The sequence below is a fragment of the Hypanus sabinus genome, chromosome 1 (genome assembly GCF_030144855.1).
Source record: "Hypanus sabinus isolate sHypSab1 chromosome 1, sHypSab1.hap1, whole genome shotgun sequence".
In the NCBI taxonomy this organism is placed as follows: domain Eukaryota; kingdom Metazoa; phylum Chordata; class Chondrichthyes; order Myliobatiformes; family Dasyatidae; genus Hypanus; species Hypanus sabinus.
In genome coordinates, this window is record NC_082706.1 from 32,398,418 (window position 1) to 32,425,034 (window position 26,617).

Here is a 26,617-nt window from a genome sequence, read left to right on the forward strand (position 1 = left end):
CCTCAAGGCCAAAAGTCCAACTGACTCTGTGACCAAGCCCAAAGCCAGCTGAGAAGCAGGCATATGGGAAGGACAAGAAGACTTATTCATTCCTCCAGCTCCTTAGCTTTAGAGTTGTGGCCAGCTGCAATGTCAGGAATGAGCAACTCTTGCTTCCGATTCCTGGTGTTCCAGGAGCGGGACTGGAACCCATGTCATACCAGCTCATGAGAGCGGCCCAATAAACTTCAGTAGTAACAGTGTCAAAGAGACTCGGCTAAATCAAACAAGGCCCTTGGTATCACTGTTGTCCAGTAAGAAACAGGCCCAAGCAGCCATGAATGTCCAGAGAACATCACAGCAGCAGTACAATTCAATACATAATAATAAAAAAACTGAATTACAGCAAATACATATAACTTAACTATTTAATACATACAAGTGCTGCACTCGTCTATGACTTTAAGTAGTGCAAAAAAATTAATAAATAATGCAAAGTAAGCATCATCATTCCCTAGGTACACAAGACATCTAGATGGAGCAGAATTAGGCCTTTTAGCCCATTGAGTCTGCTCTACCATTTGATTGTGGCCAATATATTTTCCCTCTCAACCTCATTCTCCTACTTTCTCCATGAAACCTTTAATGTCCTTATTAATCAAGAACCCATCAACATCCATCTTAAATATACGCAATGACTGGGCCTCCATAGCTGTCTAGGGCAATGAATTCCCCAGATTCACCTCTTGATAGCTAAAGAAATTCCTCCTCATCTCAGTTCTAAAGGGACCTCTTTCTACTCTGAGGCTTTGCCCTCTGGTTCTAATCAGGAACCTACTAACCCCTCCATTTTAAGTACAAGGTCTTGAACCCTTGGCATTTCTCCAGAAAAGCTAGTGAGGCCCAATGAACTGCAGAATGTCAATGTCAAAGGGCCTCTGCCTAATCAAACAAAGCCCTCAATAATTGCTGTCGTCCAGCAAAAAAAAAGTCCAACCACAACCATGAACGTCCAGAGAGTTTCTTCATTCCCCAAGTCAAAGCACTGCATTGTGGTTAAAGCCAAACCACATCATCACTGTACAGCGTGCAGTGTCCATATCCATCACAGCCCTCTGCTGATACTTAATCCTCAACAGGGCCCACCAGCAGGAAAATGGGGCCTGGGAAAGAGTAGCCTTTGGTGAATTTGGGGCCCATGTGCCTTCTGTCTTTGGAGGATGGAGAGCTGGAGGCCAGAGATGGGATGATCGGCAGGCCACAGACCAATGCTTTGCAGGTACTGGGGACAGAAGGAGGCACGGGGATGAAGATCAAAGTTGTCGTAGGCCCAGTGGAAAATGCCACAGCATCAGGTTACTGCAGTAAATAGAGCAGTACAGCATGGGAAAAGCCCCTCCAGTCCACACTGTTGTGCCAAAATAATTACGCTAATGGACACCCAATCCCTCCTGAGTGCACATCGCTCCATCTCTTGCACACTCGGGTGCCTAGCTAAGGGTACCTTAAACACTTCTATTGCATCTGTCTTCACCACCACTCTTGGCAGGGTATTCCAGGCACCCACTACTCTGTGCAATTAAAACTGGCCCCACACATCTCCTTTTAATTATTCCCCCTCTGACTTCATAAGTCTCACTCCCTAGTATTAGACAGTTAACCCTGGAGGGTGGGGTGGGGGGGAAGATTCCAGCAGTCTATCCATTCCTCTCAATGTTAAAATCTTCCGCCAGGTCCCCTCTCAGCCTGCACCACTCCAGAGGGAACAAACCAAGTTTGTCCAACCTCTCCTCGTAGCTCATGCCCTCTAATCCTGGCAAACGTCTTCTGAAGCTGAGGAGCATAGGAGGGATTACCGTAGTGGGTTCCCAGACTGACATAACCAGTGGAAACTAATGCTCAGGGGTGACTCACAACAGTGTTTTGTGGAACAACCTGGACATCACCCTGTGAGGAGCGACGCAACTTTATCAGCAATGTACAATAACCACGCCAGATACGCACGTGCAGGGGGTTTGATCCCAGAGGGACGCAACACAAGCCATTCTCGAAATTCACTGCGGGAAAGGTGAGCACGTTGAAGTGTAACAGGCACCAGGCCAGCGTTCAACTTTCCACTAGATATTTAACTGTAAAACCGACCCCAGTGGACACAGTCGGAGGATATTTTGTCCAACTTTTCCCACTCAACGACTGATCGAGCATCTCACATCTGCGGAGCTCAGGTCCGACCATCTTCCCCAGAACTGGAAGCACGGCCCTCATGACCAGCTGCCGATAAACAGTTAAATCTGGCCAGCAAATTACTTCATTCATGTTAACATGTAGCGCCTTAAAACATAATGCTCCTGCTAAATACATTAACCCAAGCCCTCCAAGAAACAATCTTCAAACTAATATTCAATTAGTTAATACATCATCTACATGTGCTAAACATTCATTAATACAGTTTAAGGTTGTGCATAGGGCTCATATGTCCAAGGATAAATTGGCTCATTTTTATTCCTATATAAATCCTATTTGTGACAGATGTCATTCTGAGATAGTGTCTTTAATTCATATGTTTTGGTCGTGTCCGCTTTTGGAAAAATATTGGAAAGACATTTTTGATATTATTTCTACGGTATTGAACATTGATTTACAACCTCATCCTATTACTGCAATTTTTGGTTTAACAATGATGGACTCAATCCATTTATCCTCTTCCGCTTGTCGAATGATTGCATTTCTTACACTAATGGCTAGAAGATCTATTTTGTTGAATTGGAAAGAAATTAATCCTCCTACCGTACTTCATTGGTTTTCTCAAACTATGTTATGTCTAAATTTAGAAAAAATTAGAAGTGTTGTATTTGATACTTCTATTAAATTTGAAAAGATATGGAGACCATTTATTCAATATTTTCATATGATGTAATATGACCCTGTTCCAAACCTATTTGTTTTTTCCAGTTTCGATTTTATATATGTTGAGAGGATCGGAGTTGGACGACACTGATGATTTTGTATTTTTGTGAGATACTATAAACAGCCCTTTTTTCTCCATTTTTTCTTTTTCTTTTTTTTGTTTTTTTTCCCTTATTAGTTATTAAATTATTAGATTAGTTTTTTTGCATCATTTTTTTCTGTTTTTTTAAAATATATGATGATACACCTAGGTTTGCCTTGTTATTTGTAAATTGTATCATCCATGATTTGGGAATACTCATTTATACTGTAACCATTGCTTATGTATTCTTTCATGTTCAGTTGAAAGGTGTACGTTTGTAATCCCATTATCTATGTATCAATTTTATTTTGTTGTTATTAATAATAATAATAAAAAGATTGAAAAAGAAAAGAAACAATCCGACCTGGAAGTTTAATGTGGGTCAAACTGACACCAACTTTACTGGCACTGTCGACATTCATCAGCTCAGCACTATAACTTGCCACAATCTGTGAGAAAGCAGTGTATTGTATGGAGACATGACTTCCAGCTGATTATCTAAAAGGGCTCCTGGTAATAGGAGAAGTGCATTAATGTCATTGTGGCTGTCTTGTTTGATCTTTTACCCACTTCAGTGAAGGTTCCACTCGTTTGCTCAAACTCATGACTTCCTGATGTTCAAAGGTCAATCAATATTTACATGGGCTTTTTTTAAATGGTTATGGTAATGGGAATACCGTGGAATCTCCCACACACTTCCCACTTGACCACGTGTGCAGAGACATGGGGAGAACCCTCTCTGAGCGACTTACTCACTGCCCTGTGACGATCAAGCACAGTAACACATGGAGTCCAAAAGCACCGAAGCAGGTCATTCACCCTTTTTTTTATTACAAAATCCTTTATTACAAATATCGGTGCTATACAATATATACAAAACAGTAGCAAACACAATTACTGCACCACAAATAGACAATAGACATTACACCAGAATGTTGCCATCCCTATCCACGATGGCATTTACACCCCGCGGAGCCCAACGGTCTCGAAACTCCTCCAAGGCCGCTGTGGACTGCACGTGTTCCTTTTCAATAGTTACCCGGGCACAAACATACCCCCTAAACATTGCCAGGCAGTCTGCCCGGGGAGATCCTCATCCCTCCATGCCCCCTTCCTTACTGGATGACCATATATAAACAGGCTGGGTGGGAGACATCAACATTTCAGGTCAAAACCCTGCGTCAGGACTTCATGAACTCCTTTAGAAGCGACTCGAAGACATTTTGCCGTATAATTTTCAGCAAGTCATCTGTAGAAAGCCGTCTGCTCTTCTGAAAGAAGAGGCAGCAATTCTTCAACAAGCAGAATAAAAGACTGGGTGGGTTCGAGGGCATGAGCAGAGTGAACAGTTCAGGTCAAAGACCCTTCAGCAGGGCTGGGAAAGAGACAAAGGAAAGTTTGCTCCACTCTGCAGAGAGAATTGGGGAAGGGAATCACCCTGATAGGGTGTGACCAGGGTTGCCGTGGTGATTCAACACACAAGCTGGTGGAGGAACTCAGAAGGCCAGCCAGCATCTGTGGAGGGAAATGAACAGTTGGCATTTAGAATGGAGACTCTTTCACTTTGGGGTAGGGAGAGCAATCTTTGTGCAGGCGTGGGAATTATTGAAAAGAGCAACTGTCCTAGCATGTGGGTCTCACATGGGCCCATAAAAAAATGAGGTTTATGCATTGTGGGAGCAGCCATAGTAGGAGTGGCCATAGTGTTAGTGGGAAAGGGTTGGAGTGGGGAACTGAGGCTTTGACGAAAAGAGGCAGAGGCCAAGGTCCCAGTGGATTGGCCATTGTATGAGTGAATCAGTAGAGGAGGAACTGTTGGATCCCTGGATGGTGAGCATGGAAAAGATGAAAGGGCTGGTGTGAGTCTCCTGTGGTTACAAGGGACTGTACTATAATGGGGTGGTGAATCTTTGCAATTGTCTATGCAAGAGGGCTGTGGATGCTCAGTCATTGAGTTTATTCCAAACAGAAGTCGCCGTGTTTTTGGTTTGCAAGGAACACAGGCTCAATGCAGTAACATGACAGTGAAGTACAAGATCAGCCATGATCATGCTGGAGAGCATGTTTACCCGCCTACACTGATTTCATTTGCCCTCAGTAGGTCCTCATCCTCCTATGCCTTGCCCATTTAAAAGTCAACTTAAATGCCTTTGGGAAGGGAGAAGAAGCCAGCGAATAACACAGGCAAAGGCGACCTCCTTCAGGTGGTTCACCAAACTTCTTCGTTTACTTCACCTTCTTCTTTCAAACGTGGTTCTGCTGCGGCTGGAGCCTGTGATTTACATTTTGATGTCGTTTTTGGCCCACTGAGCAACCTGGCGCTTTGCTGTCTCCATGGGAGAGACCTCTCTCAGGCAAGGTCTCGGGTGAAGCGTGCAGCCAAGAAGCCTGGAGAGCCCATAATTGACTCCGTTTCTTACTGATACCCTTGATTAAAGCATTGAAGATTGAAATCAATGAAGACTAGCGCGGAAGGCGAGTGGGTGTTCTGTGCTCTCTACGTGCATGTACGATCTCTGTCCCCCGCTCTCTGCTCCCGGAGGAAGGTGCCGATGTACAAATGTTTTCTCTCTCCCTCTTGCTCGATGCTCCGGAAGGAAGATGCCGATGTAAGAACAGTCTCCCTCTCTTCCCCCCCTTGCACAATGCTGCCAGAGGATGGAGCTGGAGTCCATAGATCTCGGGCAAGGTTTAATCGACACAGCTTGTGGAATGGACTCTGCCGTTTGCTTTATGATGTGTTTCTGGACGTTCCCTTTCTGTTTTGTGTAACCAGCACCACGGTCTGCAAATAGCGAGGGTCGCAGTGCTGCGCTAAACTGAATTGAATCTATCGAGACTCTTCCCACGTCTTCGTGATCTGACGTTTGGTATTCTGTGCGTTCCCCTTCTTTCTCTTTTCTTGCCATTTGCGTGATTTGGGGCTTTTCCTGTGTGTTGGGGATTTGAAGTTTCTCTTTGAACGGGTTCCATGGTTCACTTTGCTTCATGGCTGTCTATGGGGAAATGAATCTCAGGGTTGTATACTGCATACGGACTTTGATATGAAACGTCCTTTGAACCTTTGAAACATTCCAGTTCTATTGGATTCTACTGTTTCCTCTGCAGCATGTTCCAGACATCAACCATTGCCAGAAAAGCTTATCCCTCAAATCCCTTTTAAAAACTTCTTTCACTCAACTTAAAAATATACCCTCGTGTTTTTGAACCACCCCCCCCCCCCGATAAGAAATAGATACTGTCGATCTACCCTATCTCTACCTCTTATTTGATACAACTCAATCAAATCACCCTCTCAGCCTCCTTCACTCCAGGGAAAGTAAGTCCAGCCCAATCATCCCTCCCAGTATCTGCAGTCGATGGACCTTTTCAGTAGTCTCTCCAGCGCAATCAAATCCGTTCTGTAGACTGGTGATCAGAACAGAAGGAGCTACTCGTAACTGTGGTGAGGCTACAGAAGCCTCAGGACTCACACCACCAGGTTCAGGCGATAACAGCTACTATCCCTCAACCATCAGACTCTTCAACCAAAAGAGGACAATTTCACCTGCGCCATCAGTGAAATGTTCCCACAACCTATGAACTCACTTTCAAGGACTCTTCATCTCACATTTTCAATATTTATTGCTTCTTATTATGATCGTATCTGCACAGTATGCCCGAGTTGGTGCGGCCTTTCATTGATTCTGTTATGGTTATTATTATATTATGGATTTATTGAGAATATCTACAAGAAAATGAATCTCAGGGCTGTATACAGTGACATATGCACTTCGATAATAAATTTATTTTAAATTTTGAAAATAGACTGCATGACATCATACTGAATTTATGACAAATAACTAATCGTGGACATTTCAGCTTCCTGTAAGTTTGCTTCAAGCTTCAACACATCATTCCCTTCCCTCAGGGATTGATGTTGTTGTGCCGCATTTCCATTTTTTACTGTTTCCGTGGCATTTGACTGGTATTTTTTTTTTAATGAGGCCGAGTTGCGAGCTTGACGCTCATCCCAGCACGAATGGAAAGCTTGCAAGGAACTGGCTGAACGCAAACTCGTGACTATTCACCTCGAAGTCCAGTGCTGATGCCTGTACACCACCAGCCAGCAGTCTATCAGACGACGCCTGGATGTTAAGGCAAGGCTGCACTGAGCTCAAAGTCCCTCACCTCTCGTTCATGCCACTGTCAACTTGCCTCTGCACTGCCCTTCTAGCATGGTAAGGCAATTCCCCGCAGCCTCACTAAGAAAAGTTTGAGCAGTCACTGAGAGAGACTGCTGAGTTCAGGAAGTATTTCCAGATGGGCAGGTGGCGGGCTTCAGGGTGGGGGCAACAACACTTGGAGCTGGGGGAGCTGTACGAACAACTATCAATGGCAATAGGATTAACTCTGAGATAATTGAGGAAGTATCCATATTCAAAAACAAGAGGACATATTTTTAAGATGAGTGAAGGGAGTTTCTGAGGGGATTTGAGGGGTACTTTTTGATGAGAACGGCTGATGTCTGGAACACGCTGTGGAGGTAATGGTAGAATCAGATACAATTAAAATGTTTCAAAGATTCAAAGGTACATTTATTATCAAAGTCTGTATGCAGTAAACAACCCTGAGATTCGTCTTCCTCACAGACAACCACAAAACAAAGAAAACCAAGGAACCTCTTCAAAGGAAAGTTATAAACCTCCAACACACAGAAGAAAAAACAAATCACGCAAATGGCAAGAAATCCCCCAAAAGGGGAAAAATACGCAGAATACAAAACACCAGATCTCGAAAACTTTGGAAGAGTCTTGGCAGATTCGGTTCGGCTCAAAGCAGCACTGCGTCTCTTGCTAACCGCAGGCCATGGCACTAGTCCACCCAGATCACCACTGCACAGAACAGCAACACAGGCCCACAGCGTATCATTGCTGATGGAGCCCAGGTCCCAGTGCAAGGGACAACCTGATGTTTGGATGACTTATACGTGGGGTTAGAGGGATTGAAAAGGCAGGCTGTTGGGACCGGAGGCGAGGGTTGGGCCTTATTCCGCTCACCGTGCCACTGAGGCGGAGGCTGTGGCCAGCACCAGCTGCTCAGGGCTTTGTTTCTACGGACTCACTTCCACTCTGAAAGCTGTTGCTTGCTTTTATTGTTTGCATGATTTGTGTTTCTCTTCTCGCTCTCCCTCTCTGCACACTGGGTGTTTGTTAAGTCTTTTTTTTAAATGGGCTCTTTCCAGTTTCTTGTTGGGAGGCTGCCCTTAAGGAGACAAATCTCAAGGTTGCATACTTTGACAATAAAGGTACTTTGAACAGGTACCAAAATGCAGTGGACAGCTCTTGTTTCCACGCCATCCTAACAGGTTGTCACTGAGGTAGGAGTCGGCAGAGTCCAGTGTTACTGCTACAGTTTCAGAGAAAATGCAGTGCAGGCAGACAGGTGCAACAGGTAGACTGGGAGATCAGTTCATCTCTTAGCATGTGAGGGGTATGTTCAAGAGTGATAACAGTGAGATAGAAGCTAGCCAGTGACACCAGATCCCAGTGCACGGCAAGCTGTAGGAGACAGAGAGGCCTAAAGGATGAAAGAGTCTGAAAACGAGAATGAGGATTTTAAAGCAAGACGATGCTGAAGTGTCAATCAGTGTAATCTAGTGAGTACCGGGGGTGCAGGGGAGTAAACCCTGACTAGGGGCAGCAGAACTTCAGAAAGCTCCTGGTTTACCAGGAACAGCAGGATCAACAGATGCCCATGATCTGGGCCACGCCATCTTCTCGCAGCTAGCTTCAGGCAGAAGGTACAGAAGCCGGAAGTCCCACGCCACCCGGTTCTGGAGCAGCTACTGTCCTTCAACCAACCGACATAACACTAATCACTACAGCTTAGCAACACTACGACCACTTGGCACTGAAATGGACTGGGTTTTTTTCCTGTTTCTAACTGCTCTTGCTTATAATAATTTGTATTTATGTTTCTCTTGTCAGCGGTGTTTAATATGATGCTACGTATCTACGGTGCCGCTGCAAGGACGTTTTTCATTCCACCTGCGTTTAGGTGAACTTGTTCACATGACGATAAACTCAACTTTAACCTCAGACCCCTTCAGTGCAGCACCCAATCAACCCCAGGTCATGTGACCCAGCAGCTGGCAGTTCTAACCAATGACAGAGCAGCCCTGCCCACCTTCATTGCTTTCCTCCTTTAACCCGCGCTGCACTTTCTCGGAAGCATTTACATGTTATTCGACATTTTGTTTTTCTTTTACCTTCTTTAGCCTCAGTGCTCTGCCTTAATCTGCATGCATGGTATGCAAGACAAGCTTTCCACTCCATCTTGGTGACGTAAAATGCTGCAAGTCTGCTTCATTGGCGCGACCGACGGCGGGCAAGCTGTGTTGCCTCGGTTGTAGCCCACGGACCAGGCCGGCTGCAGCCGCCCAGGGGAGGAGACCCCAGTGGCGGTGTGGCATGGCAGACATGCTGGGGAGGGGACTGGCCCGTCCGGTCGGTGCTGCCATCCAACATTTGCTTGGTAGAAGACCAGCCTGATTGCATTCATCTGCGGCTGCACTAGCGCATGATATTGGACCGCCGCAGACTTCTTGCTGCACCATCAAGCTACTGAACATGACACCCAGCACTTGGTTAGATTTTAATGTTTTTTGTGACTATATGTTTACCGCTAGCATAATTATACGTGCCTTGTTCTGCATGTGACTTTTGTTTCTGTGTTTCGCACCTTGGCCCCAGAAGAACACTTTCGTTTGGCTGTATCCATGAGCATTAATGCACAGCTGAACTAAACCATAACTTGTACATGAAATCAATACCAAGTGGAGTTGCAGATTTGGATCCACTCTTCCTGCACTAATCCCATCTGCAGCAGTTCCCCTACTCTCTCCCTCCAACCCTGTTGCCACAGTAACAGGCCTGTAATAGTCAGCAGCACATTTAACCAGGACAGGCAGGCAGCCTTACAGACACACACCGGTACCTCTAGATTCCTCCACAGAGGAGCTGATTATAGACAGTGCTCCTGCCCTTCAGGAAAGCAGCAAAATTAAGGCTCAGGCTTCTGGGCCTACCACTCTCATATTATTGCATTCAATCTTAAATACCCAGGAAAGACGCAAGACAAGTCAAAGAAACTCTTAATCATCGCTTGTAGACAATTAAGCCCCGGCAGAAACTTGCTCCCAGTTTAACCATTTCTTGACCATACTGTTGTTGCCTTGTGACATGATTCAAAATCCAGCAAAACCTGTCCCAATTTGCAGAGCTCAACAAGGGCCCCAAAATCAGCCTGTGGTGTAAACTCAGCCTTAACACACTCCAACAGGGGAATACTCCACACTGTCCAGTCCCAGTTCAAACCACCACCATCAGTTCTCCAATGTCAGAAACATCCCAACAGCGGCCATTTCCCAACAATGGTAAACCAATGATTCTCCAAACACACTGCTGTCCTCATCTGGCCCAGGCCGGAAGCTGCAATGCTGATGACCCAGCAGTCACGGCAAGAATCTAGGGGAGACTCTAGATCACACCAGGAGCTCCCAGTGATCCAAAGTTGCCAGGGGCAAGGGCAGTTGTAGCTGGGGCAGGAGTAGGGGCAGAGCAGCACGGGGAAGGGGATAAGTATAGGGAGAGGGCACAGGGAAGACCCTGGGGTCAGGGGACGGGCAGTTTCTGACAGGCAGGAAGGTCTGTGGGGCAGGGAAAGGAAGACCTTGGGGCCAGCCTGAGCTCGAGGGGCAACAACAACTAGCCCCAAGGGGCAGTGAGGCTGCAGAGCCGTTAGCGCTGGTTAGCACCAGCAGCAGGACGAGGCAGAGGTCAGGGCAGGGTTTCGGCCTGAGTGCATGAACTACTCCCCCTGCCTCCTCACGGATCACCTACTGAACCCTCACCGCATTACTGTGCCAAGGACAGAGTGCGGAACCCTCAAATATCCAGTCGAATAATGAGGTGTATTCACCTCCCACACCATACCCCCCCTCCCTGGTACTCACACTCAGGGCCTTACACGTTTTAAAAAGTGAGTATTTTGACAATGCTAGCCTTCAGTCCCTCTGTTGGAAATCCAGACTCAAGACACGTCTTAGGGAGAGTTCCCCAGTGTGAACTGACCCCACGCGGACACGAAAGCCAGTGATTAAGGCTGGCAGAACAAAATTTACCTCAGCTCTGCCCAAGCATTCGCGCTCTCTGTACAAGCTGGCTGGAGGTTGCTTCTGCAATGCCCCCGGAACGCAGAGGGGTCAGTCTACCACCGTCTCAGAGCGAAGCGCTTGTGTCAAGGCAGCACTCTCTCAGCCGATAGCAGGTCAGCGAGCTCCACACACACACCACAAGCGCTGAGATACCGCAGGGTGACACAGGGCACAGGATACGCTGGGGGTGGGGCTGGAGTACACAGCCCAGGGCTCAGTTTGAAAATACAGTAGGGCTGTTGGGAGCTGGAACCGCAGTCCCCGCAGAGCACACCCAGCTGACTGATGGCCTGACTGCAGGTGCACATGACAAAGGAGGAAGCAGGCGGAAGGGCAGAGGGACAGCTGGGAGGGCGGTGACAGTGGGACTTCCCCGTTGGATCAGACCCTCTCCGAGCACCGGCCAGTCAAGCAAGTTTCACAAGAAGCGGAAGTCGCTATGGCAGTCTTGTGATGCACCGCAAACTCGCTCGGCCCGGTGAAGGGAGCCTGCAGGAACCCAGCGTGGGGCTCCTCAACCGCTGGGGTGCATGCCAAGCGAGGGTAAGGGTTAAGGTGGGGGGCACCGCCGGGTGAGGTTAAGGGTTAAGGTGGCGGGGGGGCCGGGTGAGGGTGAGAAAGAGAGAGGGAGCAACTATATTGTGGACCTAGGATTTGCCTACTGCCTAGACAAAAAATTTCTAAATCTTACAGACAGGGAGGGGTTGAATGGGGAAATACACCTCCACACAGGTCTTTGAGTTATCCCCTGGTCTCCAGCGCTTGCTTGGGTCTGCAACCAGAGGTCACGGGTTAAGGGTGAAAGGTGAAGAGCCTTTTCTGTGTTGTGAGAGAAGAGTCAATTATCACTGTGGCCATATTCTGGGTTACAGGAATCTTGTCCCCTGCAGCACTTCTTTATGAAGCAGAGGGTCTCTGGGGAGCCGGGCAACCCGCCTCCTGCTCCACAGTCTCACTTCTGCAGGCATGTACAAGCCCAAGTCGCAATGAGGAGGCTGCTTCCACTCTGAAGAGTGACACTCCAGGCACGCCGCAGGCTTCGGTTCCCACATCCCCTGCATCACCCCACCACAACCGTCACAGTCATCTGCAACTCGGGTTGCCTCAGAAACCTCAGGACAACCTCCACCATTCTTGGCCTTATCTCATTCTAGGGACATCGGCTACAATAGACACCTTCTTCCCAACCATCACCTTTCAGCATTTTCAGACTATACCAGTCCAAGCAGTCCTTTGTTGTTTGTCATCTATATCTACGATCTGGATGAAATGTGGTTAACTAGATCTGCAACTTCACGGATGACACCAAGACTGGGGGTGTAGAGGACAGCCAGGAAAGCCATCATGGCTTGCAGAGGGATCTACACCAGCTGGACAAATGGGCTGAAAAATGGCAAATGGAATTTAATCCAGACAAGTGCAAGGTGTTACAGAGAGAACGGCAGGGCACTGAGGAGTGTGGTAGAACAAAAGCATCTGGCTCAGGCAGATAGGGTCGTAAAGAAAACTTCTGGCACTTTGGTCTTCATAAATCAATGTATTGAGTACAGGAGGTGGAATGTTATAATGACGTTATACAAGATATTGACGAGGCCCAATTTGGAGTATTGTGTGCAGTTTTGGTCACCTACCTGCAAGAAAGATGTAAATAAGACTGAAAGAGTACAGAGAAAATTCACAAGGATGTTGCTGGGATTGGAGAACCTGAACTATAAGGAAAGACTGAAAGGGTTAAGACTTTATTCCTTAGAATGTAGAAGACTGAGAGGAAATCTGATAGAGTTTGAGGGATTTACGTAGATAGGATAAATGTCAACAGACTTTTTCCACCGAGGTTGGGACTATAACCAGAGGTCATGAGTTAAGGGTGAAAAGTGGAAAGTTTAAGGGGAACATGAAGGGTCGTGACAGTGTGGAATGAGCTGCCAGCACAAGTGGTGCGTGCAAGCTCGATTTCAACATTTGAGAGAAGTTTGGATAGATACATCAATGTTAGGGGTACAGAGGGCTATGATCCCAGTGCAAGTCAATGGGAGTAGGCAGTTTAAAATGGTTTTGGCATGGACTAGATGGGCTGAAAGGCCAGTTTCTATGCTGTACTTCTCTGACTCTAAAATGATGGCCTTTCAATTTCCGTCTCCTGATCAAGAAGCCATTCCCAGTACTGGGCCAGTTTCCCCATTCTAGGCCTGGTCCCTCTTCCCTCCACTCCACACCCCTCATCAAAATCAACCTTTATCATGGGCTCTCCACCCCAGGGAGGTGTTAGGGGGGAGGATGTGGAGGCTCTTCTCACTGGCCCAATCTCTGTATCCAGTGGGGGGGGGGGGGGGTGGGTTGGAGCTGTTCTATCCCCCGACCATTGGCCTGGTCTGTCTACCCTAGGATGGAGCGAGGTTCTCCTCATGAGACATGATCTCTCCCCCAAACCTCAGCCTGGTTTCTCTGCCTGCGGCGAGAGGGAAAGACCCTCCTCATGGGCCTGGACTCCCTCACCCCCGCGCCCCCCGCAATAACAGCCGGATCTCTCTGCTCCGGTTGGGGGAGCTGGGGGAGTTGGTTGAGCAGGAAGCTCTCCACACTGGGCCCAATCTGCCTGGGATCCAAGCCAATCTCCTCACACCCTGGCAGAAACCCAGCCTCTCTGTTATCCCTCTTCCCTGTGCCTGAGGGTCACATGTGGCTCCAGCAGGGGCTCTACTTTTAACCAGTGCAGGACACCAGAACTGCAACCAGACTCAAGAATAGTGTCTTCCCCACCGTCATCAAGCCTTGTGAACTCATCACTCCATTTCATCCCTCCCCAGTGGATGCGAACCCATAATTCTACCTCTTCCCTTGTCATCACTTAAGCATTTCTTCTATCAGTGTTCCTTGCACCGTTCACTGTATTTATCGTTAGCAGCTAAACTGAGCTTCATACAATCAAGAAACTTCATTGCACCGTTGTGTATATGCCAACAAATGTAAAGAGAATGTGAAGCTGGATTTCCAAGGCTGTCCAGTGTAGCGAGGCGTTGGACGCCAATGGACAAGCATCAGGCAGGAGGGAGTCACACTGACAGCCACGCACGGGCCCTTCTCCTCAACAGCTCTTCTCAGAACCAACATCTCAAACAAATATCATCCAGCCAGGAAGGCGTGAGGCATTCAATGCCATTGCACGACGTTTCTTCATGCAAGAGAAAGCGCCAATCAGGGAGTGGAGTCACCCTTGGCATCGTTGGGCAGATTTCCTTCCCCAGGCACTTGGTCTCAACAATCCCACAAACTTCACCTTCACTGGTTCAACTGTTGACTGACAACACACAGCAACCAACAAGTTGGAGGTGGGCCAAGCTTCTCACTCCCAAACCCTTCCAATATATGTATGGAATCAAGCTCCCAGTACTAATACATTTACTTTGAGGAAAGTGACTAACGCTTGGGTGACAGCTTTGCAGAAAACCTTCCTCCCTGAACTTCAGCTGCCTGTCACTAATTCTCCATCCACACTGATTTGGTTCTTCTTTTCCAACAACGCACAATATCAACTGAGAACAGCACTTCATCTCCTTGACCAAACCCTCATAAACTGACAATGTAATCAACAACTTCAGATATTCAGCCAAAGCAGTTTATGTCACAACATGCCGTTCAGACAAGAAGAAAGTCAAGTTGAAAGATTAAAGCTGCTTCACTCTCCGCAGATGCTGCCTGACCTGCTGGTGTCTCCTATGTTCTTAGCACAGAATCTGTGACTAATACACTTGAACAGATAAAGGCTGACAAACACCCGATTTGCAAAAGACAAAATCTGCAAATAAAATATAATACTGAGAACACAAGTTGTAAAGAGTCCTTGAAAGTGAGTCTATTGCTTTTAGAATCAGCTCAGAGTAGTGATGATGGGAGTTGTCCATAGCAGCTAAGGAGACTGATGGTTGAAAGGCAAGAAGAATCAAGAATAATACCACTGGCAAAGGTCAGGAGATTTGTTTTTGTTCTCCAGCAGCAATACATTGCAATACATAAAAATAAAAATTATAAATATACATAAAAAATTAAATAGTGTAAAAAGACAGGAAAAATACTGAGATAGTGCTCATGGGTTCATTGTCCATTCAGAATTCTGACTGCAGAGGGGAATAAGCAGTTCCTACAACACTAAGTCAGTGTATTTAGGCTCCTGTACCCCCCGCCAATGGCAGCAATGGGAAGAGGGCACGTCCTGGGTGATGGGAGTCCTCAATGACAGATGCCGCCTACGCCGGGGAGGCAAGTTTTCTGATGCTGTGCAGTAGCTCACCCCCACCCCCAAATACCAGACCATAATGCAAGCACTTAGAATGCTCTCCACAGTACACTGGCAGAAATTTGCGAGCATCTTTGGTGGCCTACCAATTCTCCTCAAACTCCTCAATATAGTCATCATCGTGCCTTGTTTGTAATTGTAGCAATATGTTGGGACCAGGAAAGATGCCCAGATTTGTTGACACCTGAAACTGCTCACCCTTTCCAATACTTATCCCTTGATGAGGTAATAATTGTTTCTGAGCCTTACAGCGTGGGACCTAAGGCTTCTATACCTCTTGCCTGATGGTAGTACTGAGAAGAGGACATTTTGACTCAAATATCAACTACTTCTGCCGCAGTTGCCACTCAATACCTCCTGTGTTCCTCCTGTCCCTCCTTAATGCTTCAGTACAATACAGAACCTAGCCTAAATATCCGACCCCATCAGAAACCACAAGTTGTCATCACCATAACAACCCTGCCCTGAGGGAGGGCAAGAGGACAGTGGATTATGCAGCTGTGTTGCCGACACTGCTTGTAATTGGGCAGCCAGGCAAAGCTCACTTAAAGATATCCGTAGCCTAAGGTGAAGGCTTCCATATTAGATGTGATGGTTTAACTGTGCTCCAGCTCCTACTGGAACCTGATAATTGAACAAGCGCAGCTCGAGAAACCTGGGTTCGATCCCAGCCCTGGGTCTTGGCTGAATGGAGAATTCACACTGTCTCTGTGACCGACTGTGTGGGCTTCCCTCAGTGCTCCAGTTTCCTCCCACCTTCTCGAAGAGGTGGCAAGTTGGTGGGTTCGGCGACCACTGCAAATTGTCCAGCTGTTCGGGTGAGAGGTGGAACCTGCCAGGGAGTTGATAGGGAGGGGCAGGGAACAAAATGGGATTGCTGTATAATTGGGTCAGATGAGCTGGTGCTGGCTGGCCACTAGGTGGGTCAAGAGGCCTGTTTTTTCCTGTGCAACTCAGAGACTGACAAACTGTGAACAGGCCCAGCAGCAACACCCAAAATAACATCACCTGACAAGGCAAGAAAAGGACATTTAGTCTCTCACTCCAAACCCACTAATCCTGTTGCCGCCTTCAAGGAGTTTGTCCGCTCTCCTCATGATCAGGTGGGGTTTCCTCCAGGTGCTCTGGTTTCCTCCCACAGACTGAAGACATACCGCTAGGTAGGTTGATTAGTCATCGCGATTAGGCTACAATTAAATTGGGGGGAGGGTGGGGGGGGGGGTTGCTGGGCAGCCTGGCTGAAGGGCCAGAATGGCCTATTCTGCACTGCATCTCAATAAATAAATAAATGAATTTTTCTTCCGAGAGACTTTGCAACCAACTGAGTGTGTCCACAATCACAACTATTAAACATACCCAAAGTTCAGCTTTGCCCAAGGCCAAGAGAAAGGGCAGAGAACCGTGGACGCAGTCCGGGTTCGTCAGGCAAACCAGCCCCCACCTCCTCCGTTGACGTCAGCTACACTTCCCACTGCATCAGGAAAGCAGCCAACTAATCAAGGACACCACCCACCCCAGACATTCTCTCTTCTCCTCTCTCCCACCAAGGCAGAGGATACAGAAGTTTGAAAACACATGCCACCGGGCTCAAAGACAGCTGCTGTCTCACTAGTATCAGAATCCTGAAAGGACCTCTCCTACACTGAAAGACCAACTCCTGATCTCACTGAGGTCCTTGCATTTTATTTGTCTACCTTCACTGTAACAATATTCTGCATTTTCTTTTCCTTTCACTGCCTCAATGTACTTATGCGTAGAGTAATCTACACAAAGTTCAGCCAAGCAAAGACTTCACAGTATCTTAGTACATGTGACAATAATAATCCAATACAATATCCAATTTTAATTGAAAGGAAATGATCTCCCACAGAGTATAGAACATACAAAATGGAAATGTATGTGAGGAATAAATGTCATATTCCCATAATGAAAACTGAAAAGGGTACAAACACCCAGACAGTGTCTGTGGAAGGGATGATCTGTTTCACTGCTCAACCTGCTACGAACGTCCCAACATTTTCAGAATTTTAGCTGCTTTCTTTTGTGATCTTCAGGCTTCCGAACATATTCCTACGAGAGGATAGCAGGAGAGAAAACGATCGCCCAGTAACAGAGACAAATCTGCGTTGCTGTTTCACACTCGGGACAAGTGCTAGCCTTTCAGTTCAACATCGCCCAAAACATTAACTTAATTACATGTAAACACAGCGGCAGGCCAGATCACTTAATGCTCTAGTGTTGCAAATAACAAGACATTTCCGCCTGTCGATTGGTTCTAACATCATCTGGCAGAAGCTTGCCTAGGCAAGATGTCCTCTGCCAGGCTAGAACACAGCCATGCCAAGAGCACCCACGGTACCACGGAGCACCCAGAGCACCCTCCCAAGCCAGACCCAGTCCCTTGAGAAAGGACACGGGCAGTGACGGGGAGGTGCAGAACAGTCCCATTTCAATTGGAGCACGTACAGTAATTCACACTCCTCTGTACGGATGGTGTGGAGTGGGGGGAGGTAGGGTAGAGATACTTGGACCCATTAAATCTACTCTACCACCTGCTGCCCACTTTCTACCCAGTCCCACTAATGTCCAAATAGATCAAAAACACAGGGAAAGCTCAGCGGGTCAGGCCAGGAAATGCAAACACTCCACAGACGCTACCTGACCTGCTGAGTATTTCTAGCATCTGCAGTACTTTGCTTTTCACGCTGAGGTTCCACAAGACCTGGCACTCGAGCAGTTAAAAGTTTTACTCCCCGTTGTAAGGAACCTTCAATATCTCTCATCCTAAACCCCAGATGCCCCATACCATACAAGGAGGCCATTCAGCCCACTGAGACCCACTGACAAAACCGGAAAAGTCTAGGTGAAGTGGTCTCAGCCTGAAATTTTGATTGTTCATTGCTGTCTGACCTACCAAGGTTCTCCCGTTGCTCTCAAGCCAATTCACCGACCAAGCCCACGTCTTGTGACACTGGTGGGGGATGGAGGGAGGACACATGTAGCCACAGAGAGAGTGTGCAAATCTCACACAAAGCACTGGAGGTCAGGTTTGAACTCAGATCACTGGAACGGTGATTCACCATTCTCCCTCTTCCCTCCCTCCCCACTGACTTTCCAAAATTCCAGCCTGAAGGAACATTCTGATGCAAGGCCCTTCCGTGATTCAAGGGCGAGGCTTGATCTCAACCCCAAAGTGGATTGAGGAAAGACTGCAGGACCACAAAGTGTTTAGACGACACTGATCTCCCTTCATCAACTGGCAACACGGCTCCACCGAGGTGAAAGGTGCCACACAAATGCAAGTCCTGCCTACGCCAGCCAAGGAGCATTCCTTCAGCGGGGCGACACAGGGCCGGGCTGCTGATCAGTGGTCACTGACGAGGGAAGGTTTGCAGTCATTGCCCAACTGGGCCAAGGGCAGCACAATCTTCACCTCCCCTACAGATGCCACCTACAAAATAATCGAGTCACAAACGAATCCGCAGATGCTGGAAATCTTGGAGCAACACGGGACTGGAGTTTCACCAGAACTGGTGAAGGGCCTCAAACTGAAGCACTGACTGCTCATCTCCCTTCCACACCCGCTGAGTTCCTCCGGCTTTGGTGTGCGGCTCAACGTACTTTTGACCCGTTGACAATTCCACAACGGCTGATGTTGTACAGTGGGATCCCACAAGCAAGGGTGACGTGATTGAGGAAGGGATTGCTGAGAGACCCCTGTTCACCTTCAGCATGTTGGGGCAGGGAGACATGATCGGCAGCATCAGACCCATGACCTGAGAGACTGCATCCCAGGCCGCTGCTCACACAACTTCAGGGGCGGGCTGCGCATGAGGGGTGGTGGGGTGGAGTGGGACCTTCCTCCTCATACCAACACAACCCAAATTGAGAAAAGAGTGCAAGGCACGCACCCAGACTGTAGCAGCCATCACTGTCTCACGGTCTCACAACCCCTGACCCGCTTTGGAAAGCAGAGCATCCCACCGGATGACCACTAGCTGCTAGGCTCCATTTGTGACCCCCACCTCCGACATCGACTGCAAAGAGCACGCGTACACAAGAAAGCCTCACTCCCGAGGGAGGAATCGGATCATCAAGGCTGGGAGGCAGTTGAATACCCACTAGGATTCTTGTAACCCCCAACCCCCACAGTTACTGCTGTCACATTCATCAAGACACAGCAAAAACTATGGTTTCCATGCCATCCGGTCATCTAGTACCTCGAGGTAATAGAAAAAGAAAAGACGAAGGCAGGAATATCTGGTACTCACCCCCACCCTTCTCATTCTTCTTCCATTCTAGTTACCCTCTCGCCCCTCCCCCATTCTCCTCACTGCCCGTCACCTCCCTTTGGTTACCCTACTCCTCCTCTTTATTCCACGGTCCACTGCCCTCTCCTATCTGATTCCCCCTTCTACAGCCCCTTTCCACCTATCAGAATCAGGTTTAATATTACCGGCATATGTTGTGAAATTTGTTGTCTTTCAGGCAGCAGTGAAATGCAATACATAATAATTGAGAAAACATGTGACTTACAGTAAAATAAATCACATATATATTATTACACACACACACGTACATAGGTATACACACACATACATACACTAGTTAAATTAAATTAGTGCAAAAATAGAAATTAAAATGTGGAGAGATAGCGTTTATGGGTTCAATGTCCATTTTGAAATCGGATGGCAGAGGGGAAGAAGCTGTTCCTGATTCTTAGCTTCTCATAGCAGTTCCTCTTCCCCACCCACCTTCCCCTCACCTGTCACCTGCCATGCTGACCTCCTGCCCCTTGCTCCACCTTCTCATACTGACTTCTGCCCCCTACCTTTCCAGTCCTGATGAAGGGTCTCGGCCCGAAATGTCAATCATTTACTCCCCCTCCTCACATACCTGACTTGCAAAGTTCCTGTGGCGTTCTTGTGGTTGCAGAGAGAGTGCAGAGCAGGTAGGCAAGGCAGTTTGGAAGGTCATTATCGTCGAAGAGATCTGTTTTAAGAGTCTGGTAACAGCAGGGTAGAAGCTATCCTTGAGCCAAGTGGTGAGGCAAAGACTGAAAGTGCCTAGTGACCTACAGATTTCAAGCTGATAATGTTGTAAGGTTGGCATTCAGGGGAGGAGGAGGGACAGGGGACCGCTGAGAGAGTCAAAAGGAGGGGAAAGGTTATGGTGAGAAGGTTGCTTTTCAATTGCAGATGTTTTATCTGTTAACACCAGGGGAAAGATACAAAGCAGAGCAGGCATAATCATGGGCAAATCATGATAACCATCTCCTAACATAATGCCAATACGTCCCCCTTACCTCCAAAAACTCAACAAACCACATAATCACTGCATGTACTCCTGAGCTCTGTCTAGCTAACATCCTAGGCATTCAAAATATATCAGGGATGTGCGCATGCCGTCATGGATTTGAATACATTAAGACTGGCGCAAGGAACATTATTAATCATAACTGTGTATAGACAGTAGAGCCTTTGGAAAATGAAGATGGATGAGAGGAGTCACGTTTGCTTCCCCTTTTCCGGCATCATAAGACATACGGGCTGAATGAGGCCATTTGGCCCTTCGAGTATGCTCCACAATTCCATCATGGCTGATTTACTATCCTTCTCAACTCCATTCTCCAGCTTTCTCCAATAACCTTTGACACCCTTACTCATCAAGAACCTACCAACCTCCGCTTTGACAAGTTCACAGTATAATTTATCAGAGCACATGCATGTCACCACGTACAACCTGGAGATTCTTTTTCCTGCATTTGGCATACTTAGCAAATCTATAGAACAGTAACTGTAAACAGGATCAATGGTGGGCATGCAAATGTAAATAAGTAGCAATAAATAAGGTGAGCATGAAATAACAAAATAAAGAGTCCTTAAAGCGAGATCATTGTTTGTGAGAACACCAGAAATAGAATGACTGAGCTTCCCTTCTTTTTGTTTAAGAGCCTGATTGTTGAGGGGTAGTAATTGCTCTTGAAGAGTCCCGGGACTCTTGTACCTTCTACTTGATGGCAACAGCGAGAAAAGAGCATGGCCTGGGTGGTGAGGATCTTTGACGATAGATGCTGCTTTTCTACAACATTCCATGCAGATGTAATCAATGTCTGGGGGAGCTTTACCCATGATGTACTGGTCTGAATCGACTACCTTTTGTAGGATTTTCTGCTCAAAGCCATTGGTGTTCCCATACCGGATTGTTTATTATAATATAGTTTTAAACAGGAAACATTTTCTTCATGTCCACTCTATCTAGGCCTTTTAATATTCAATAGGTTTCAATGACATCACCCCTTGGTCTTCTAAATTCCAGCAAGTACAGGCACAAAGCCATCAAAAATACATTAACCCTTTTATTCCCAGGATCATTCTCATGAACCTCCTCCTCCAGACCCCCTCCAACCTTTCCGAGATAAGGGCCCCAAATCTGCTCACCGTACTCCAGGTGCGGTCTGACCAGCGTCCTCAGCACGTTATGACAAACGGCAATTCAAAAAAACAACCTGCTCATCACTCCAAGGCAGCACTGAGGGAGCACCGGTTTGTCAGAGGTCCCGTTCAATTTTCTCAAATAAACAAGCCTCCCACAAAACAGTTCTTGGCAAGCAGGGCTCTCCCAGGGTCTTGGGTATCATATAGCCTTGAAGCAACAGCAGCCAAACGCAAACTCACAGCCGACTTCTGTCAAAGTCTGACACTGCGCGGAGATTGCTGGTCACATTTTCCACCGAGGAGCTCTGCGGGGCATCCCTGGGAGATGAACAGTACTATACAGCTATGCGACCTTTGGGTCCTGCAAAAACCTATTTGGGATGCAAACAGCACAGTGCCTACAAACTCCAGTGCAAAGTTTTTGTACAGGGCGGATTGTGCTTGGCTATTCCAAAGTAGACATTGATTCTTTGCCGTGTTTGTGGCTTTCTTCCCCATTCAGTCACAGGATGTGGACAGCACTGGCTATCCACCAGCAAGTGTCCTTGCATTCAATTGGAAGTTAAGAGTTAACCTCATCAGGTGGACCTGGAGTCACACATCAGCTAGGGAAGCAAATTTTCACCTCAAATAAAATTTATTACACTATTTTATAGAACACAGAACAATACAGTACAGGAACAGGCCAATCAGCCCATAATGTTGTCCCAACCATCCAAAAAGCAAATAAAAAACACTGAAACACTATCCCTCCATCTTCCTACGGAGCACGAACAGCGCAGGACAGGAACTTGATATATCTAGAACTATATTACATTATTGACAGAATCAGATAGTTTCGTTGTTAATATTACTGAAAATAATTTCCTCTTAAAAGTCTAGATGTCAATTACTCAAATATAAATTCCCCTGTGGGTTTTGAACTGTTTCTGCAGATCACTGGTCTGGAACTTAGCTTCTAGTCCAGTAGCTTCACTGTCCTACTGTTATCAAACGGTCTCAATCCCAGTCACACCTCAAAGCAAAAATATCAGATATTATCAGCAAAGCCACAAGAGGGTTGATACAGACTCTATAACTCTACACCCAGCCCAAAATACAGAAGAGTGGGAGAGGATTAAAGTGTGTGTGGGGGGGGGGGGGGGGTTAGAGTGGAGAGGGCCAGAGTGGGGAAGGGTGGGGGGATCGTGGAGTGGGGTGAGGTGAGAGTGGAGTGGGGTGAGAGTTAGTAAGAATGGGGGTAAGGTTAGGGTGGGGAAGATTGGGGGAAGGTTAGGGTGGGGAAGAGTGGGGGAAGGTTAGGGTGGGGAAGAGTGGGGGAAGGTTAGGGTGGGGAAGAGTGGGGGAAGGTTAGGGTGGGGAAGGTTGGGTGAGATCGTGGAGCGTGAAAAAAAGTGGGGGAGATTGTGGGGCGTGGAGGGGTGGGGAAGAGTGGGGGAGATCGTGGGGCGTGGAGGGGTGGGGAAGAGTGGGGGAGATGTGGGGTGAGGATGGGTGGGGAAGAGTGGGCGAGATCGTGGGGCATGGAGGGGTGGGGAAGAATGGGGGGATCATGGGGTGTGGAGGGGTGGAGAAGAGTGGGGGGGGATCATGGGGCGTGGGGAAGGGTGGGGGGATCGTGGGGCGTGGGGAAGGGTGGGGGGATCGTGGGGCGTGGGGAAGTGAAGGGATCGTGGGGCATGGGGAAGAGTGAAGGGATCGTGGGGCATGGAGGGGTGGGGAAGAGTGGGGGGACCGTGGGGTGTGGATGGGTGGGGAAGAGTGGGGGGATCGTGGGGAAGGGTGAGGTGAGAGTGGAGTGGGGTGAGAGTTAGTAAGAATGGGGGTAAGGTTAGGGTGGGGAAGATTGGGGGAAGGTTAGGGTGGGGAAGAGTGGGGGAAGGTTAGGGTGGGGAAGAGTGGGGGAAGGTTAGGGTGGGGAAGAGTGGGGGAAGGTTAGGGTGGGGAAGGTTGGGTGAGATCGTGGAGCGTGAAAAAAAGTGGGGGAGATTGTGGGGCGTGGAGGGGTGGGGAAGAGTGGGGGAGATCGTGGGGCGTGGAGGGGTGGGGAAGAGTGGGGGAGATGTGGGGTGAGGATGGGTGGGGAAGAGTGGGCGAGATCGTGGGGCATGGAGGGGTGGGGAAGAATGGGGGGATCATGGGGTGTGGAGGGGTGGAGAAGAGTGGGGGGGGATCATGGGGCGTGGGGAAGGGTGGGGGGATCGTGGGGCGTGGGGAAGGGTGGGGGGATCGTGGGGCGTGGGGAAGTGAAGGGATCGTGGGGCATGGGGAAGAGTGAAGGGATCGTGGGGCATGGAGGGGTGGGGAAGAGTGGGGGGACCGTGGGGTGTGGATGGGTGGGGAAGAGTGGGGGGATCGTGGGGAAGGGTGGGGGGATCGTGGGGCGTGGGGAAGAGTGAAGGGATCGTGGGGCATGGAGGGGTGGGGAAGAGTGGAGGGATCGTGGGGTGTGGAGGGGTGGGGAAAGGTGGGGGGGATCGTGGGCGTGGAGGGGTGGGGAAGAGTGGGCGAGATCGTGGGGAGTGGAGGGGTGGGGAAGAGTGGGGGGACCGTGGGGTGTGGACGGGTGGGGAAGAGTGGGGGAGATTGTGGGGTGAGGATGGGTGGGGAAGAGTGGGCGAGATCGTGGGGCATGGAGGGGTGGGGAAGAGTGGGGGGATCATGGGGTGTGGAGGGGTGGAGAAGAGTGGGGGGACCGTGGGGTGTGGATGGGTGGGGAAGAGTGGGGGAGATTGTGGGGTGAGGATGGGTGGGGAAGAGTGGGCGAGATCGTGGGGCATGGATGGGTGGGGAAGAGTGGGGGGGATCGTGGGGAAGGGTGGGGGGATCGTGGGGCGTGGGGAAGAGTGAAGGGATCGTGGGGCGTGGGGAAGAGTGAAGGGATCGTGGGGCATGGAGGTGTGGGGAAGAGTGGAGGGATCGTGGGGCGTGGGGAAGGGTGGGGGGATCGTGGGGCGTGGAGAAGAGTGAAGGGATCGTGGGGCATGGAGGGGTGGGGAAGAGTGGAGGGATCGTGGGGTGTGGATGGGTGGGGAAAGGTGGGGGGGATCGTGGGGTGTGGATGGGTGGGGAAAGGTGGGGGGGATCGTGGGCGTGGAGGGGTGGGGAAGAGTGGGCGAGATCGTGGGGCATGGAGGGGTGGGGAAGAGTGGGCGAGTTCGTGGGGCGTGGAGGGGTGGGGAAGAGTGGGGGATCGTGGGCGTGGAGGGGTGGGGAAGAGTGGGCGAGATCGTGGGGCGTGGAGGGGTGGGGAAGAGTGGGCGAGATCGTGGGGCGTGGAGGGGTGGGGAAGAGTGGGCGAGATCGTGGGGCGTGGAGGGGTGGGGAAGAGTGGGCGAGATCGTGGGGCGTGGAGGGGTGGGGAAGAGTGGGCGAGATCGTGGGGCGTGGAGGGGTGGGTGCCATGGAGAGAGAACGTGGTAGTACGGGAACCAGAGGACAAGCGCAATACGGAAGGATAACACCAGCCTCCCTCGCCCCCACCCCAACCTCTAGCTGAAACTCTGCAATTGTGCAAAAACCCTAGGCTACAAAAGTCAGGGTCCAAACCCAGGAATGTTTTGAGCGTCACCCACTCACCAAACACCCGACAGCAGAACCCAGCACCCAATGTAAAATCCACCGCTCCAAACCTGTTTACTCTCGGCACATCGCCGCCAAAACCAAACCCCTTGAAGGCAAAATGCAACGTGCCGGGGGTGAGGGCGAGGTCCGGGCACCGTTTGGCACCCTTTGCTTTGGTTGCATTTAAGGCAAGAGGTCACTGGGAACACCAAGTCACTCACTCCGCCCTGTGCAGCAGACAACGTTCAGAAACTCACCCAACTAGCAGCCAAGAATCAGTGACTTCGCAGTCCCCGCCGCTCTGGCCTCGGCTCACAGTTGAATCTTCTTCGCAAACACAAAATTCCAAACTTCTCCCCCCGACGAGTTGCCGTTCAAAGGAATTTCTTGCCTGCCTCTTTTTTTTACGGGTTGATTTTTTTTTCTGCCCGTGAGTGCAATTGACATCAAACCCGCTGCAGCCGTCCGGATGTGCCCGTCTCCAAGACCGGGGAGCCTGCGAACGCGGTTCTTTCTCAGGATGCAAGCTCTCGTCGGGTATTCTTCTTTCTCTTGGGTTTTGCTAACTGCACGAGGGAGCAAAGACGGGCTATGAAAATTTCAGAGCTTTTGCAGCTTCTGTGCAGCTGGGCTAGGAGAGGGAGTGTCTACAAATGCAAATCTCCTGCAGAGTTTGAAGGGACTGGGCTGATAGTGGGTGCGGTCTAACAGATGGGACTTTTCTTCCTCATTGGTAACCTGCTGAAGAAAAGCTGTTGAGTTTTTTTAGATTTCATAGTGTTACTTCTGCTTTTACCCACAAACTTTCTGGGGCTGAACGGAGCCCAGAGTGCTTGGAGATTCCAAGCAAGCAGGCAGTCTCTCGGCTTAAATTGCCGATATTCAGTAAGCGGTGTACCTTAAAAGGCAAAAGGGACTTTGCCAGCCGCGTTTTATTAGCATGTTGCGTGGCTGTAACAAAACGAAGCCGCCCGGTATGTGAACTCGAGAGGTTTTTACAACCTGTGTTTTGCAGGAACCGGGGTGCAGAGTTCAAGTCTGAAAGCGGTGCCAACGCTATAGCAACTGGCTGCCCGGAGAGGCTCGGGTCGGAGTGGGTGACCCAGTGTGAGGAGGTAAATCAGCGGACTTCATTGTCCAGTCAGGGGCGCGAGTTC

General features: G+C 48.9%; 1 protein-coding gene across 4 annotated transcripts in view; it reads right to left on the reverse strand.

The window, feature by feature from the left end:
* Positions 1-26,617, reverse strand: part of LOC132392353 (pleckstrin homology domain-containing family A member 2-like) — a 117,729-nt gene extending 91,112 nt beyond the window's left edge. Inside the window, exon 1 of one of the 4 annotated variants that reach the window (XM_059966193.1) lies at positions 25,718-26,617. The gene's annotated coding sequence lies outside the window, so the exon portion shown is untranslated. Of the gene's footprint in view, positions 1-11,132; positions 11,287-25,528; positions 25,615-25,717 lie in introns of those variants that run through there. The other 3 variants (XM_059966175.1, XM_059966189.1, XM_059966182.1) reach the window with 3 other exon arrangements.